Below are 16,336 nucleotides of genomic sequence, written 5' to 3'. Positions count from 1 at the left end.
ACCCTAACCCACTGAATGTATGTAAGTAGTAGTAGCAGCACTTCCCCAGACAACTTCCTCTTAAACGTCCAAGCGCTCAGTGTCCAAGCGCTTAGCATGCCACCTCCTCTGAAACATCCAAGCCGTCAGTGTCCCAGCGCTCAGTATCCCACCTACTCTGAGACGTCCAAGCACTCGGTGTCCAAGCGCTCAGTATCCCATCTCCTCTGAAACGTCCAAGCGCTCAGTGTCCAAGCTCTCAGTATTCCACCTCCTCTGAAACGTCCAAGCGCTCAGTGTCCAAACAGACAACGCGGATACAGCGAGAGAGTGGCGTAATAGACAACGCAGACAACATCCCTCTTTCCTCATTCCTCCGACCGAGACGATGGGGGGAAGGGCGCTCATTTAGTCCAACCAAGTTGCAGGGGGAAGGGCGCTCATTTTGTCCAACCTAGTTGCAGGGAGGGGGAAGGGCGCTAATTTCCTCTGACAGAGACGATGGGGGGAAGGGCGCTCATTTCGTCCAAACAAGTTGCAGGGGGGAAGGGCACTCATTTGTCCAACTTAGTTGCAGGGGGGAAGGGTGCTCATTTCCTCCGACAGAGACGATGGGTGGAAGGGAACTCATTTGTCCGACCGAGATGAGGAAGTTTATTCTTCCAACCGGGATGAGGAAGTGCATTTCTCCAACAGAGACGAGGGGGGAAGGGCGCTCATTTGTCCGACCGAGATGAGGAAGTCTATTCTTCCAACCGGGATGAGGAAGTGCATTTCTCCAACAGAGACAAGGAAGTTTATTCTTCCAACCGGGCTGAGGAAGTGCATTTCTCCAACAGAGACAAGGCAGTGTATTTCTCCAACTGAGACGAGGAAGTGTATTTTCTCCAACCGAGAGACGAGGAAGTGTAGTCCTCCTACCAAGACTTGTATGGGCTCTGGGGGGTGAATGTGAGAGATATTAAACTCCACTGAAGGGAGAAGTGTACTCAGCTCCGCTCAGCAGAGGAGACAGAGACCCAGGCTCCGCTCAATCATATCCTACTATTAGGTATGCGGCAAGGTCTTATTCAGCTTTGTTGTTGTATTTACGAATCTATGATTTGTAGGTGTACATTGAATTGGTCATTTTACAACTGCTCCCCAATGGAAGGTCCCACAGTCACAATGTGGCAGGTCTGTCTAGTTATTTGGGGTCTTTGAAATCTATCTTTAGATAAAGTATATTTATAAAAAGGATAAAGGATCATTATAGTCTGGAAAGTTGGTCTCAGCAAATAGAAAGATGATTGTGCAACTTAAAAAATCTATGTTTGGTCAAGAATCTTTTCAGTTTTGAACAGTCATCATGTCATCCTTTTTTACCAAGGCAAGTTATGGTGGCTTGTGAAACTGCTTATTCTCTCTCACTTCATCTACTAGTGTCTTTCTATGTATCTCATGACTGTTGCCATCTCTCCCCCCCTCCTATCTGTCTCTCTGTCTCTCTCTCCCTCCCTACAGCATATTGTGTTTGACTATGACATAAACTACACTGGTTCTGGCGACTTGGGGGTGGCCCTGGAGGATCTGTGTGACCTGGATCAAGTTATAACCCCTGACCTCTAGAGAGTGTTCCTCCCTGTGGTTTACGGCTTCATCTTTGTCCTGGGCATCACTGGGAACGGCCAGGTGGTGATGGTGCTTGGCTGCCAGCGCAGGTGAGAATAAAGATAGATGATGAAGACGATGACAAAGATGATATTAGTTTAGTTCATTAGTAATTTTAGTTAGTTACTTTGTACATTTTAATAAAAAATAAATAAATAAAGATCCGTACATTTGTTTAATGTATGCACCTTCCTGTCACAGTAAATTCCTTGTTTGTGTGAACACATTACATGGCGGATAAAACAAATTCTGATTCTGATGTAGAAGATGACACACAGAGGGTTTTATCTCAGTGTCCCCAGGTCAAAATTGAGTCTGACAGACCGCTACCGGCTGCACCTCTCTGCTGCCGATATTCTCTTCGTGCTGCCCGTTCTGGGCAGCGGATGCCGCACGGAGGGACTGGCGTTTCGGATTAGGCACCTGTGTGGCCGTGCACGTCATCTAAACGGTGAACCTGTATTGGGAGTGTGCTCATCCTGGCCTTCATCAGTCTGGACATCTACCTATCCGTGGTCAAAGCAACAGACGCGCACACCTCACGCACGAGACAGCTACTGGCACGGAGACTGGTGTTTGTAGGTGAGCTAGGTCTCTAGCCTCATCCCTTATCTCGCTCTCGCTCTCTCTCTCTCACAACGTGCCCATGCCTCAGATGTACAGAGGTACATCTTCACTTGTATTCTCCATCTCCTGATCTACCCACCAAATCGCCTCTTTGTCTCCCTCACCCCCTCTCCTTTTCTAGGAGCCTGGTTGCCTGCGGCTCTCTTGGCAGTGTCATAGTGACATAGTGTTTGCCAGGACTTGGTAAGCAGGAGATGGGGTGATTGTGTGCCAGCGCTTATACCCAGCTGACAACGCTCCTCTCTGGGTGTCAGTGTTCCACCTGCAGCTGGTGTTGGTGGGCTTGGTGGTACCGGGTCTAGTTTTACTGGTGTGTTACTGTGTCATCGTGTCCAGGCTGACCCGCAGCGGCCCTCTGCAGGGGCAAAGACAGAAGCGCAGAGCTGTCAGGACCACTGTGGCGTTGGTCCTCTGTTTCTTTCTGTGTTGGCTCCCGTATGGTGCTGGCATCATGCCGTGTCCGCGTTGTAATACACAACGCGGACACGGCAGGGGGGGTCACAAGGACCCGGAGACAGCGCGAAGGATAAAGAAAATATTTCACTTAATTTTTTTTTATCATGAAAAGTTGTCACAACATAGCTGTGGGTCAAAACGTCCCCGATACCGCGCGAAGGATAAAGAAAATGTTTCACTTTATTTTTTTATCATGAAAAGTTGTCACAACATAGCTGTGGGTCAAAACGACCCCGATACCGCGCGAAGGATAAAGAAAATGTTTCACTTTATTTTTTTATTATGAAAAGTTGTCACAACATAGCTGTGGGTCAAAACGACCCTAAGGTAGCACAAGGGTTAAATTGTCCAAGGTTTTCATTCAAAACTGTCCTCGGTGGTCTTCAGACCAAGCCTCACAAAAGTTATCCCATAGCGTTTTGATTTTCGCAACCATTTGTTAGTTACAGCCAATCAAATTGATGTGGCCGAATTGATGTGGCCGCCATTTTGAATATTACGTTTTTTCGCTACCTCTCCTATAAAGTTTGTCCAATCTTCACCAAATTTGGCACAGATCATCTTCAGACCAAGCCTCACAAAAGACATCACATGTTTTTTTGATTTTCTAAACCTTTTGACTGGAACAGCCAATCAAAGTCGTCAACCAAGCCACCATAAAAGAAGTGAGGTCATATCTCAGCACCTCTTTACTGCATTGACACCAAATTTGGTATAAAGACTAGGGACCCTGTTCTAAAGAGGTCCAATAGGTCATGCCATTTCACCTCTAGGTGGCGCTGCAATAAGCAAACATTTGGCACCAATTATCTTCAGATCAAGCCTCACAAACGTTTTCACATGGTTTTTGATTTTCAAAACTGTTTTTCCGGTAAAGCTGATCAAAGTCAGCGATGAAGCCGCCAAAACAGGAAGTGAGATCATATCTCAGGAAGTATTTGCTGAATTGACATCAAACGTGGTACAGGTGCTCGGGACCCTCTTCCAAAGAGGTCCACAAAAGGTTGTGTCATCTAAGCGCTAGGGGGCGATCCCGTGTCTGACACATGTTAACTTGTGATACCAGATGAATTGATGCGGCCGCCATTTTACATTTTATAAAAAGTTTTTTTCCCTATTCCTCCAACAAAATTGATCCAATATTCACCAAATTTGGTACAGATTATCTTCAGACCACAATCACATTGGCATGTCAAAATAGGACTGAATTACAGCTGTTTAAACTTGGGCCAAATCTGACAACTGTAAGCCACTGCAAAGGAACAGGTACAACTAGGGATGGGTATCGAGAACCGGTTCTTGTGGTTTAGAACCGGTTCCCAGTGAACAGATTCCTTGGAATCATCAGCCAAATTCTTTAACAATTCTGCTAACGGTTCTCTGTGCCGTTGCACAGAGAACATGCGCAAACTTTTAGTTTATTCAGACTGCAGCAAACATGGCAACTAGGCAGAAGCGTTCTAAAGTTTGGTTGTATTTCACACAACAAAATGACAACAACGCCACTTGTAACGCGTGTAAAAAGTCTATTTTGTCAAAGGGAGGAAATCCCACAAATATGAAGAAGCATTTGAACACACAGCATGGAATGAAGTTACTGGAATGTCATGTGTTCGATGCAGCGCAGCTAACGTTCGCGCTTCATCTCTATCTATCCAAGGTAGAGCTAAACTCCTCAAAAGTGATCACAACCACTTGTCACTGTGTGAAGTAATTTGCCTTTATTGTGTGTAGTTGATCAAGTTATCTTCTGTCCCGTCGTTTGAAGCATACATTTTTGCTCCGTCATTCATCGTTATTGATCACTTCACGTTAATTATTGGAGTGCGTGTGTTATCAGCAAACGTTCGCGTTGTCGTGTTCACCCAATATTAAACTGAGCGACACTGTCATATTATATGATTTGACCTTGGCTGAAAATGGAAGATTCCATTTTCAGCCAAGGTCAAATAGAAGTGTAGAAGAAGAGCAACGACAAAATGTAAATGTGTATGTATACATACTGTATATGGTCTGTAGCATTATAGAAAATTATATAAAAGAAAATTAATGTAAATAAACCCGTTGTGCTCTTTTCCCCCCCCCCTTGCCCAATAAGAATCGATAAAGAATCGAATCGATAAGCAGGAATTGATAAGGAATCAGAATTGTTAAAATCTTATCAATACTCATCCCTAGGTACAACGCAGTCGCTAGCTACCTGTAGTCTAGCTGTATATAGTCATGGCAATCCTCACACAAACTATCAAAATTATTTTAGATTTTCGAAACGGTTTGATCGGTACAGCCAATCAAAATCTGCGGCAAAGGGAGTCAGGTGGCTGAGCGGTGAGGGAATCGGGCTAGTAATCCGAAGGTTGCCAGTTCGATTCCCGGTCATGCCAACTGACGTTGTGTCCTTGGGCAAGGCACTTCACCCTACTTGCCACCGGGGAATGTCCCTGTACTTACTGTAAGTCGCTCTGGATAAGGGCGTCTGCTAAATGCCTAAATGTAAAGCCGGCAAACAGGAAGTTGGGTCGTATCTCAGCAAATCTTTGATGGATTAAAAGCTTGCTCTGGATAAGAGCGTCTGCTAAATGACTAAATGTAAAAGCTGCATTTAATCAGAACCCTGTTCTGAGGTTGTCTAAAATGTTTTTTGTTCATTTTACCTGTTTACCAGTTTGGCCACCTCATTGCTGCTTGCAGCTATATTGTTTGATATGATTTTGTTTCTTATTTTACGTATTACATTCTAGTAATAATTTTAATGCTGTAACATGTACAGGGTTTACAGAGTTTGTGCTTGTGTAACGGGAGTGTAAGAGACATGGTCTTGCTCCGCCAGGGCCGTCGTTCGCTGCTATTGGGAGTCGAACCTGCCACCTCTGGACTGCCAAGCGCAACCACTACCAACTACTCCAACAAAAAGCTAGCTCTTTGTTGACGCGGGTGGCCTCTTACATCTGAGGAGTGAGTTTCACCGATTCACACCGGTTACACTTGCAGCAGACCAACATGTGTTTAACATATTCCCTTGTCTTGCAAGGGCACCCCTTGGTCTACTGCAGCCTTGATTAATGATCCAATTTGAATTTGTATGCATCAGACAACTTTTCTGTCATATGGCCGGTGTCCCCATTTTAGTCAGGTTTGGGTGTATATAGGAATAAGTCACTTTGAGTTCTGTTTACGATACAGCTCCGGTGCGTTAGGTGCCTAGTCTTCATTGTGAATACCTTTGTTAACCATTGCTCTGAAGGTATGTTTTGTATTTGATGATATTTCATTATCATTATATTGATTATCTTACTATTTAGATAAAGGGCCGCGCCACCCCTGACCGTGTCCTGTGCTTTTCTCCCTGCAGGTGGCTCAACTCCGGCTGACCCCCCTCCCCCACCCAGGCTGCTGTTCCGGATGGCCCACCATCTCCTGCTCCGTGGCACCCGTACACCTCGGGCCTCCCGGCGCTGCCTTCAGATTGGTCCGTCGCTGGCCTGCAGCACCTCCTCTGGGCTCGGGATCCGTTTCAGGCCAGGCTGTTCTCCCTCCATTTTGGGGAGTCTGGGGGCAGGCGTACCTCCCCACTCCCCCCCGCACTGCCCCTCTACTGCTGCCGGGCGCTGGGCCGCGCCCCACGGGTTCCTGCACCCTGCCTCGCCCGCCTCTCCCTGCCCCGGCCTCGGGCTCCCGCCCTCGCTGATTTCCTGCCCTGTTCCCGGCGTTCCTCGCCTCCGGGCCATGCCTCCCTGTCCGTGTCCTGTGCTTTTCTCCCTGCAGGTGGCTCAACTCCGGCTGACCCCCCTCCCCCGCCCAGGCTGCTGTTCCGGATGGCCCACCATCTCCTGCTCCGTGGCACCCGTACACCTCGGGCCTCCCGGCGCTGCCTTCAGATTGGTCCGTCGCTGGCCTGCAGCACCTCCTCTGGGCTCGGGATCCGTTTCAGGCCAGGCTGTTCTCCCTCCATTTTGGGGAGTCTGGGGGCAGGCGTACCTCCCCACTCCCCCCCGCACTGCCCCTCTACTGCTGCCGGGCGCTGGGCCACGCCCCACGGGTTCCTGCACCCTGCCTCGCCCGCCTCTCCCTGCCCCGGCCTCGGGCTCCCGCCCTCGCTGATTTCCTGCCCTGTTCCCGGCGTTCCTCGCCTCCGGGCCATGCCTCCCTGTCCGTGTCCTGTGCTTTTTCCCCTGCCGGTGGCTCCCCCCCTGATGCCCCCCCTGCCCTGGCTGCTGCCCTTTTCCCATTGGGTCCCTGCCCGCTCCTGCCTCCGCCTTCACGCTGGCCACGCGCCTCCCCCCACTCGCTCCTGCCTCCTGGCCTTTCCCTGTGTCTCCCTCCCTCTGGGCCGCTATCCTCATGGGCGGCTCCGCTCTGGACCGCCCGCCCCTTCCGGCTGCTGCCCATCCCGTCGGTGCCCTGCCCGCTCCTGGCCTGCCTCTCCCGCTGCTGGGCGCCGGGCCGCGCCTGGCAGGTTCCTGCCTCTTGCCTAGCCCATGCCCCCTGTTCTCCTGCCCCGGCTACTGCCCTTGCCGGTCTTCCTGCCGTTGCTGCGTTCGTCGCCTCCCGGGGCGCTCCGACCCCGGCCCTGTTCCTGCCCCTGCTCGCTCCGGTCTGACCCTGCCCCCTCAGGGCTGCGTCCCTCTAACCTTGCCCTGTGCCTCCTTCCTGCAGGTGGCTCCGGGCCACCCGCCCGCTCCGGCCGCTGCCGTTCCCGTCGGCTCCCTGCCTGCTCCCGCCTCCTGCTCCCGCCCCGCCTCTCCCGCTGCTGGGCTGTGCCTGGCGGATTGCCTCGCCCCCGGCCCCTGTTCCCCTGGTCCGGCTCTTGCCCTCATTGACCTTCCTGCCCTGTTTGCGGTGTTCGTCGCCTCCATGGGCTCCCCACCGCCCCTCTGCCCTGCGCCTGGCCTAGCCCCTGCTTGCTCTGGACGGGCCCTGCCTCCTCCGGGCTGCGCCCCTCTGCCCTTGCCCTGTGCCTTCCCTCCTGCAGGTGGCTCCGCTCCGGCCATCCTGCCCGCCCCGGCTGCTGCCTTTCCTGACGGGGCCCTGTCACCCCTGCCTTTGCGCTGCCCGCTCCATGGACCCCCCGTGTCTGCCTCCCTCCGGGTGGCCATCCCCCAGGGTGATTACGTGGTCCTGGCGTCCTTCTCCTCCCGTCCCGGGTTGCTGCCCCCCGCACCAATGCCGTGCGCCGTGGCCCTGTCCTCCTCTGTTGTCGGGTTTCGCTGTCCGCCCTTCACCCGCTCTCCCCCCTGGCTCCTGCCTGGCCCCCTTTCGCCTCCTCCTTCCCCTGCCCCTCCCTGCAGCCCCTCCTGTCCGGACCCGCGGGCACTGATCCTGGTGGTCCGTCGCGATTTCGATGGCTGCTCTTTGTCTGCCTGCCGGAGCCTCCGTGCATGCTCTTCTGCGGCGGGACCCACCCTCGCTCCTCCTGCTCCCTCAGCCCAGCGGGCCTTGGGACCGCGTTCGAGGCCCTCCCATCCACCCGCCTTTCTGGGTTTTCTTGGGGTTCACTGGCAGGACTCAAACTGCTTGCTGTCCGCCTGGCATTGGATGCAAAAGCAGGCCGTGCATCTTCGTGTTTCTTGAAGCACTCCGCTGGATCCTCCTCAATGAGTCCCCTCCTCCTCCATCTCCTGGACGACTTCCTCGCTATCGGCCCCCCTTCATCTCCACTGGCGCAAGGCCCCCACACTGCATCAGGCTTGGCTCTGCTACCAGCCTCCACCAACCACATCAGGCTCGGCTCTGCTACCGGCCTCCACCACACTGAATTAGGCTTGGCTCTGCTACCAGCCTCAGGCTTGGCTCTGCTACTAGCCTCAGGCTTGACTCTGCTACCAGCCTCCACGAACCACAACAGGCTTGGCTCTGCTACCAGCCTCAGGCTTGACTGTGCTACCAGCCTCCACGAACCACAACAGGCTTGGTTCCGCTACCAGCCTCCTTCACACCGCATTAGGTTTGGCTCTGCTACCAGCCTCTACCACACCGCATCAGGCTTAGCTCTGCTACCAGCCTCTACACTGCATCAGGCTTAGCTCTGCTACCAGCCTTTATGAACCGCAACAGGCTTGGCTCTGCTACCAGCCTTTATGAACCACAACAGGCTTGGCTCTGCTACCAGCCTCCACACTGCATTAGGCTTGGCTCTGCTACCAGCCTCTACCTCACTGCATTGGGCTCGGCTCTGCTACCAGCCTCTACCACACCGCATCAGGCTTGGCTCTGCTTCCAGCCTCTACCACACTGCATCAGGCTTGGCTCTGCTACCAGCCTTTATGAACCGCAACAGGCTTGGCTCTGCTACCAGCCTTTATGAACCGCAACAGGCTTGGCTCTGCTACCAGCCTTGATGAACCCCAACAGGCTTGGCTCTGCTACCAGCCTCCACACTGCATTAGGCTTGGCTCTGCTACCAGCCTCTACCTCACTGCATCGGGCTCGGCTCTGCTACCAGCCTCTACCACATTGCATCGGGCTTGGCTCTGCTACCAGCCTCTACCTCACTGCATCGGGCCTGGCTCTGCTACCAGCCTCTACCACACTGCATCATGTTCGGCTCTGCTACCAGCCTCTACCTCACTGCATCAGGCTTGGCCTGCTACCAGCCTCCACCAACTGCCTACACCAACCACATCAGGCTCTGTTCTCTAACAGCCCCTCCTCGCTATTAAACTAACTCCCCCTCCCGTCTCTCCATCCAGAAATTGCCTCTTGGCACAAGACGGACCACTTCCTATTTCCGGATCCTCCGTTTTCCTGTACCATCTTCCCATGATGGCACCCCTCCACAACCTTCACTCCACACCCAAGAGGCCATCCTCCAATCTTCATTCCACGCACACATACACCTCTCCATCCGCACTTCCACTATCCTGTACCTTGGCAGCATCGGCTTCATCAACTTCTTCTGCAAGTTGCTCTCTCTCTGCACGGCTCCCCCTCACTGCCGACCTGCTAGCCGCCTGCATACACACCGCGCACTGGCTACTCCTCCCCTTCCACCGATTCCACCCAAGAGGCCATGCTCCTCCTGGCCTTCTTTGGCTCCCTGAGGTGCTTGAGTTCACGTCCACCTTCAACCCCTACGCTCACCCATGCGTCTCTGGCATCACGCTACATTCCCCAGACAAATTCATCTTCACCCTAAAACGCAGCAAATCAGAACAGGCCAGCTGTTCTGATCTTCCTCTTCTGCCTTAACTCTCCCCTCAGCCCCTATGAGTCCCTGGATAATCTGGCTCTCTCCAAACCAAGAAGCCATGCCCTCCCCTCCAGCCCACCATTCCTCACGGAATCAGGACATGTCGCCTCCCGCTTCTGGTTCCACCATCATCCTCGCCAAATCAGGTATTGACCCTTCACACTATTCCACACATTCATTCAGGATCGGTACGGCCTCCTCTGCTTCCAGCCAGGGCGTTGCTGACCACACCATCCAGCTCCTGGGTCGCTGGTCCTCCCCAGGCATACCGCTCATACGTCAGGACCAACATCCCCGACCTTCACCACAGTCAGGCTTGCATCAGCCTCGCTGCAGCCCGTAGGTGAGTCTGTTCCTTTTGGGGATCTGCTTGAGCTGCTGCTCGGCCGTGACCCATTAGGACTCTCCGCCACACCCCGAGTCCATGCCCGGACACCAGGCCCGGCTCTGCTACCGGCCTCCTCCACCATCGGGCTTGGCTGTGCTACCAGCTCTGCTTCAATAAAAGCTATCTATTCAATCTATGGTGTGATTACTGAACTCGTGAAATGGAGTTAGGCCTTTAAAGGGTTAACTAAAGTTAGGGAGGAAGGTGGCACACCAAGACTCCTCCTTCTCCAATCAAACTAATACGCATCAGCCCAGTAAAGCACGGAAGAATGCGACCAAACTCCCTTTGGTCAATTAAGAGTTCTGTATAAAGTATCTTCCATTCCTCTGGTCCCTGTGCTAGCATGTTGTTGTCACCCTCCCACCCTTCCCTTTCTTCTCTGCTTCTCCCTGTCATCTATCCAGGCTTCCCAAGGAATCTGCTTGAGCTGCTGCTCGGCCGTGACCCATTAGGACTCTCTGCCACACCCCGAGTCCATGCCCGGACACTAGGCCCGGCTCTGCTACCGGCCTCCTCTACCATCGGGCTTGGCTCTGCTACCAGCTCTGCTTCAATAAAAGCTATCTATTCAATCTATGGTGTGATTACTGAACCAAGTAATCTGTGTAGTGCACTTTCAGTTCATGAAGTATACTTCCTAAAGTACTTCAAAGTATACCTTGGAATACTCTAAAGTAACCTGTGTAGTGCACTTTCAGTTCATGAAGTATACTTCCTAAAGTACCTCAAAGTATACTTTAGAATACTTTCAAGTGCACTTTCAATTAATGTAAGTACTTCAAGAAGTAAACTTAATAAATGTCCATTTACTATGAATTACTAATATATTCAAATGTTTAGGGGCCCCTCAAATGCCACCGACATTGCGTCACTTGACGAGAACGGGGGCTCTTGCCAAGTAACACTGCAGATTATTACCTGAAAGAAGCTATTTACTGTGTATGAACTCATGTTGTAGAAATCCAGCTCTTCTGATCAAACTTAACAGTCATTTAACTCATGGTTACAATGGTAAACCACCAATGATGGTTACAATGATGGTAAATCATTTTTCATTATTTCGTTCTTCAGTCAGTTTGACAGTATAACCTTCAAATGCATAATGCAACCCTTCTGTCTGCTTCTTTCTCAAGTAGTTTTTCCGTTTTTTCCATACTCCAATTGATAATTATTAGTATAAGAGTATAAGGCTTCAAAAATGTTGGCAGTAATTAAGGTTACAGCTTCAGTACCAAAAAAGATTCAATGTACAATGCATAATATATTATCCTAGACATGAATAATTATAAAATACAAGATGGATCTAAAATGTTTTACCTGTAATGTACTTTAAAAGTATTTTGAGTGTTTTTGCTGTATAATAATAGAAAACGTACATCCTACTCCAGAAGAAATGTATACCGGCGCGGGGGGGGGGCAACGGCGACCATGTAGAGACAGAAATGACATACCGTCGTGTAAATAAGATAAATAACATAAGGCCACTTAGTTTGTTTAATAAAAGAGCAAGCTATAGACCTGTTTTATAGGAAAGGTAACCTTAAATGACTTATTTTGTGATCGGGCGCTATAGATATATATATTTGTTTTTACTTGACCCGTTGGGGGAGCGGGGCGCCCCCCTAATATAATGGTAGGGGAAACACTGCGTTAACAGTACAGTAGTGTTTTAGCTTGGTTAGCCATCGATTGTTCTTTGCGTGCGTGTTTGTACAAAGAAAAACCTTTTATCATGCATCGATTTCTGATCCCCAAACCATCTACTACTGCCCCTGCGACAACGGAAATTAAACTCCTACTCCAGAGCAGGCAGAGCGTGCTGGTCCTAGACACTTCCTTGTCTCTCGGTACCAACGTTACTGCTGCTGTGGGTGAAGGCGAGCATGGTTTGAATGACAGCCCTCCAATGCAGCCTGTTCTGCAAACGTAGCCTACCCCATGCGCATTTTCAGCCAAGGTCCTCGGGCATCGCTCTCGAACTTGGTTAGAGTACTCAGTCAAGCTAGATGCATGTTTCTGCTTCCCCTGTCGACAATTTTGAGCCAGAAACGATAAAGACATCACCTTCACTAGACAAGGTTTTACCAATTGGAAAACATTTACATTTACATTTATTCATTTAGCAGACGCTTTTATCCAAAGCGACTTCCAAGAGAGAGCTTTACAAAGTGCATAGGTCACTGATCATAACAACAAGATAGCCAAAAAACATCGCGAGTAGCCAAAACATGAAGCACACATTGTGAACAACCAAAGTAAGTGCCAAAGGGAAGAACCATAAGAGCATGTAGTTAAACAAGTTACAATTAAACAACATGAACAGCTATAAGTGCAAGTGTACCTGTGGAAAAAAGCAAGCAACAGTAATAAAACAATATATCACAGCGAGAACAAAAATTTAAATCAGTTACCACTAACCACAAGAGCAACAAGTCTCTAAGCAAGAGTCATTGTGATCCTTGAGGAAACTAACATCGGGTCAAGCGAACCGTTCCTAAGTACCGTTGTACTCCCGGAACAAGTGCGTCTTGAGCCTTTTCTTGAAGGAGGAGAGACAGTCAGTGTCTCTGATGGAGGTGGGGAGTTGATTCCACCACTGGGGGGCCAGACAGGAGAAGAGCTTGTGTTGGGACCGGGCGGTCTTGAGCGGTGGGACCACCAGGCGGTTGTCTGAAGAAGACCTTAGGTGACGGGTGGGGGTGTAAGGCTGCAGGAGAGACTTGATGTAGACGGGTGCAGTCCCGTTCACTGCTCGGAAGGTCAATACCAGGGTCTTGAATCTGATACAGGCCATGATAGGTAGCCAGTGGAGAGAGATGAGGAGCGGGGTAACATGGGAGCATCTGGGTAGATTGTAGACCAGGCGGGCCGCCGCGTTCTGAATCCTCTGAAGAGGGCGGGTTGCACATGCTGGGAGACCAGCGAGCAGCGAGTTGCAATAGTCCAACTTGGAGAGGACGAGTGCTTGGACTAGCAGCTGGGTGGAGTGCTCAGACAGGTATCTCCTGATCTTCCGGATGTTGTAGAGGGTGAATCTACACGACCGGGAGACCGCAGCAATGTGGGCCGTGAGGGAGAGCTTGTCGTCCATGGTAACCCCAAGGTTCCTGGCAGAGGATGAAGGGGTCACCGTCGCAGATCCCAGGGTGATTGAGAGATCGTGGGAGATGGAGGGTTTAGCCGGGATGATGAGAAGTTCTGTTTTGGCGAGGTTCAGCTGGAGGTGGTGCTCGGTCATCCAGGCGGAGATGTCTGTGAGGCAGGCCTCAATCCTAGCTGAGATCCCCGGATCGGTCGGGGGGAACGACAGGTACAGCTGCGTGTCGTCAGCGTAGCAGTGGTAGGAGAAGCCATGGGAGGTGATGATTGGTCCAAGTGAGGTGGTGTACAGAGAGAAGAGGAGGGGTCCAAGGACGGAGCCCTGTGGGACACCAGTGGAGAGCTGGCGAGGGCCTGACAGTTTGCCTCCCCAAAACGGCTGTTTATTTTACAAAAAGCTCAAAAAACATATTATATATATACATATATATATATTTTGCGCTCAAATGAAGGCCAAAACATTTAACTCGCGTGTTGCGCGCACTCGCATAAAGGTCCCTATCTAACATCACATCAAACCCAGAATACGTCATAGGTTTGGGCTAAGCCCCGAATGTTTATAACGTCTGGCTGCGCGTCTGATTAACACTCGGATCGTCAAGCAGACTAAAAAATTGTAACATAATGGTAATATAAAAAATAATACGATCCAACATACACTCAACCGATCTTGATTGAATTAAGGTTAAGAAATAGGCTAATATAAATTGGCAGTGACATTATCAACAACTGTAGGCTATTTTGTAAACTACTGAAAAAATAACTATGTTTGTATACTATATATCATTCACATTTCGAAAAAGGTATACATTTAAGTTCGCTAAAGTGCCCACTAGATGGCAGTGTGAGAGCACAAATAGTAAGGGCAAAGCCTCTGGTCAATGTAATGGGTATACCCAAGGATAAATTGTGGCGCAACAGCAAGCAAAATAACATTACAACAACAGGTTAGGAATACAAAGGGTTGAAGACAGCTGGACAGTACACAGAGTAGCCTTATTCAAGAAATAAAACATGTAATACCCATGGCAATATAGAGTAATATCCAACACAGAGAATGTACAAAATACTTTTAATGTAATTGAGAGTAAATGAAAATGTTCCCATCCCTGAGGACCAGGGATGGGAACCTATCAGTAGTGGTTCCCAACCCTGGTACTCAGGGCACCCCTGTCCTGCCTGTTTGAGATGTTTCCCTGCTCCGACACACCTGATTCAAATGAATGGTTATAAGCAGGCTTCTGCAGAGCTGGTTAACAACCCATTCATTTGAATCAGGTGTGTTGGAGCAGGGAAACATCTCAAACATGCAAGACAGGTCTATAGAGGATAGAGACCTGTGTTATGCTGGGTACACACAAAAATATTTTTTTAATCTTTTAAGATTTTTTAAATGTGAGAGACCACAAACATGAGGACAAGAAAATCCTATATTTAACCCTTTTGATCCTATAGTGTGTGGTGTTTGTCCTCGGGGTTCCCCCCACACATCATGATTTCGGAGCGGCTCCGATGTTCTTCCGAGCAAATTCGGTCACTCTTAACACACCTCACATCAACGGAAAATCTGATAAAATAATCTGTAGATAATCGGGACATAACCTAGGATTGTCGGGACATTACCTAGGATTGTCGGAAGGGGGAAATCGGCCCAAAATCTGCCCGATTATCTTGTGGTGTGTACCCAGCATTAGTCAGAGCATGTTTGAACGGAGTTGTAAATTAGTGGAGCAAGGAACAGAGTGCCATTAATTAAACCTGAGCAAGGAGCGCACATTATTCGGCCAGTTTCCCAGACATGGATTAAACCTGTAGTCCTAGTCCAAAAGTAAGAGAAAAATGACTAGGCTTAATCCATGTCTGGGAAACTGGGCCATATCGGCGGTAAGAACAAATACAGTATGTAACATATGTGAACAGATTTAATCTCCATGCCGCTAGTTGCATTGCCTGAGCAGCACCTTTGGCCAGATATCTGTTGCATTCCTTTGCCTATTTGGTAGGCTATTGAATGTTTGAATCCCCTCTGACCATACATGGGGCATAGCACACACATTTATTTTTTCACTCACACTTTGGTGGTTGTAAAGTTTCAGCATACTTTTTCATGCCAAAACGAATCTTTAATAAATGTGTATATGACCTTTCATCAATTATTTACAATCTCCTTGCATGCTCTGCGCTTGGAGTCACATATATTTATGCATAAAGTTGAACACGTTGTTTATGAAATGTCTAAAGTTGGCCAATTTAGATTATGTAGGCCTATCTGAATATTCTAACCCAAGAGGGTTAGTATATCATGCAGTGTATATAATGCACTGTACATTTAAACATCAGTTCTCTGCTTTTTTCTAAACTGTCGGAGGCCAAACACACCACAAAACCAGGTTTTGTGGTGTGTAAGCCAATTAAAAAAAAAATTGGTTTAGGGGAACCACAACTCTTTGTAGCCAGTCAAAGGCAAGTGCAGCCGCCCCCTGGTCGGCCACCCCCTGGAACTGGCTGCTCCAAATATACCTTGGATACCAGTCTGATGTTGCAACTGTTGTGTCAAGACAACCTTGCACAAAAATCTGATATGGGGACATGTATCTGGCAGTCCTCAGTTGGTGGTGATTCCATTGATTGCAAAACAATCCAAGGTCACGTTTTATACGAGGCAGGTAAACGAAGTGAAGAGCCTAAAGATGCCCTTCGTTGTTGGCAATAATGATTCCTTCATCTTCTCTATAGATATGTAAACAAGGAGTGGTAGACATCTGTTTCAAGTCTTATTGTCAGGTACACAGAACACCACAATCAGACTGGGCACTGACATTTTTGGGACAAGTCAATGCAAAGCAACCTGGCATAACATAATAAGTACTTAGATTACATCTATGATAAGATAAAAGAAAAGATAATAACAAATTATAAACCTCCTAAATATACAAAATAGTATA

At 49.4% G+C, this 16,336-nt stretch overlaps 1 pseudogene; it reads left to right on the top strand.

Annotated features, from left to right (window-relative positions):
* The first annotated feature begins 96 nt into the window (after nt 1–96).
* Nucleotides 97–10,718, top strand: LOC136940520 (C-X-C chemokine receptor type 4-like; annotated as a pseudogene).
* The last annotated feature ends 5,618 nt before the right edge of the window (nt 10,719–16,336 follow it).

Source organism: Osmerus mordax, chromosome 3 (assembly GCF_038355195.1).
Source record: "Osmerus mordax isolate fOsmMor3 chromosome 3, fOsmMor3.pri, whole genome shotgun sequence".
Taxonomy (NCBI): Eukaryota; Metazoa; Chordata; class Actinopteri; order Osmeriformes; family Osmeridae; genus Osmerus; species Osmerus mordax.
Note: the sequence above shows the minus strand (reverse complement) of the source record. Positions and strands in the feature narration are given on the sequence as shown.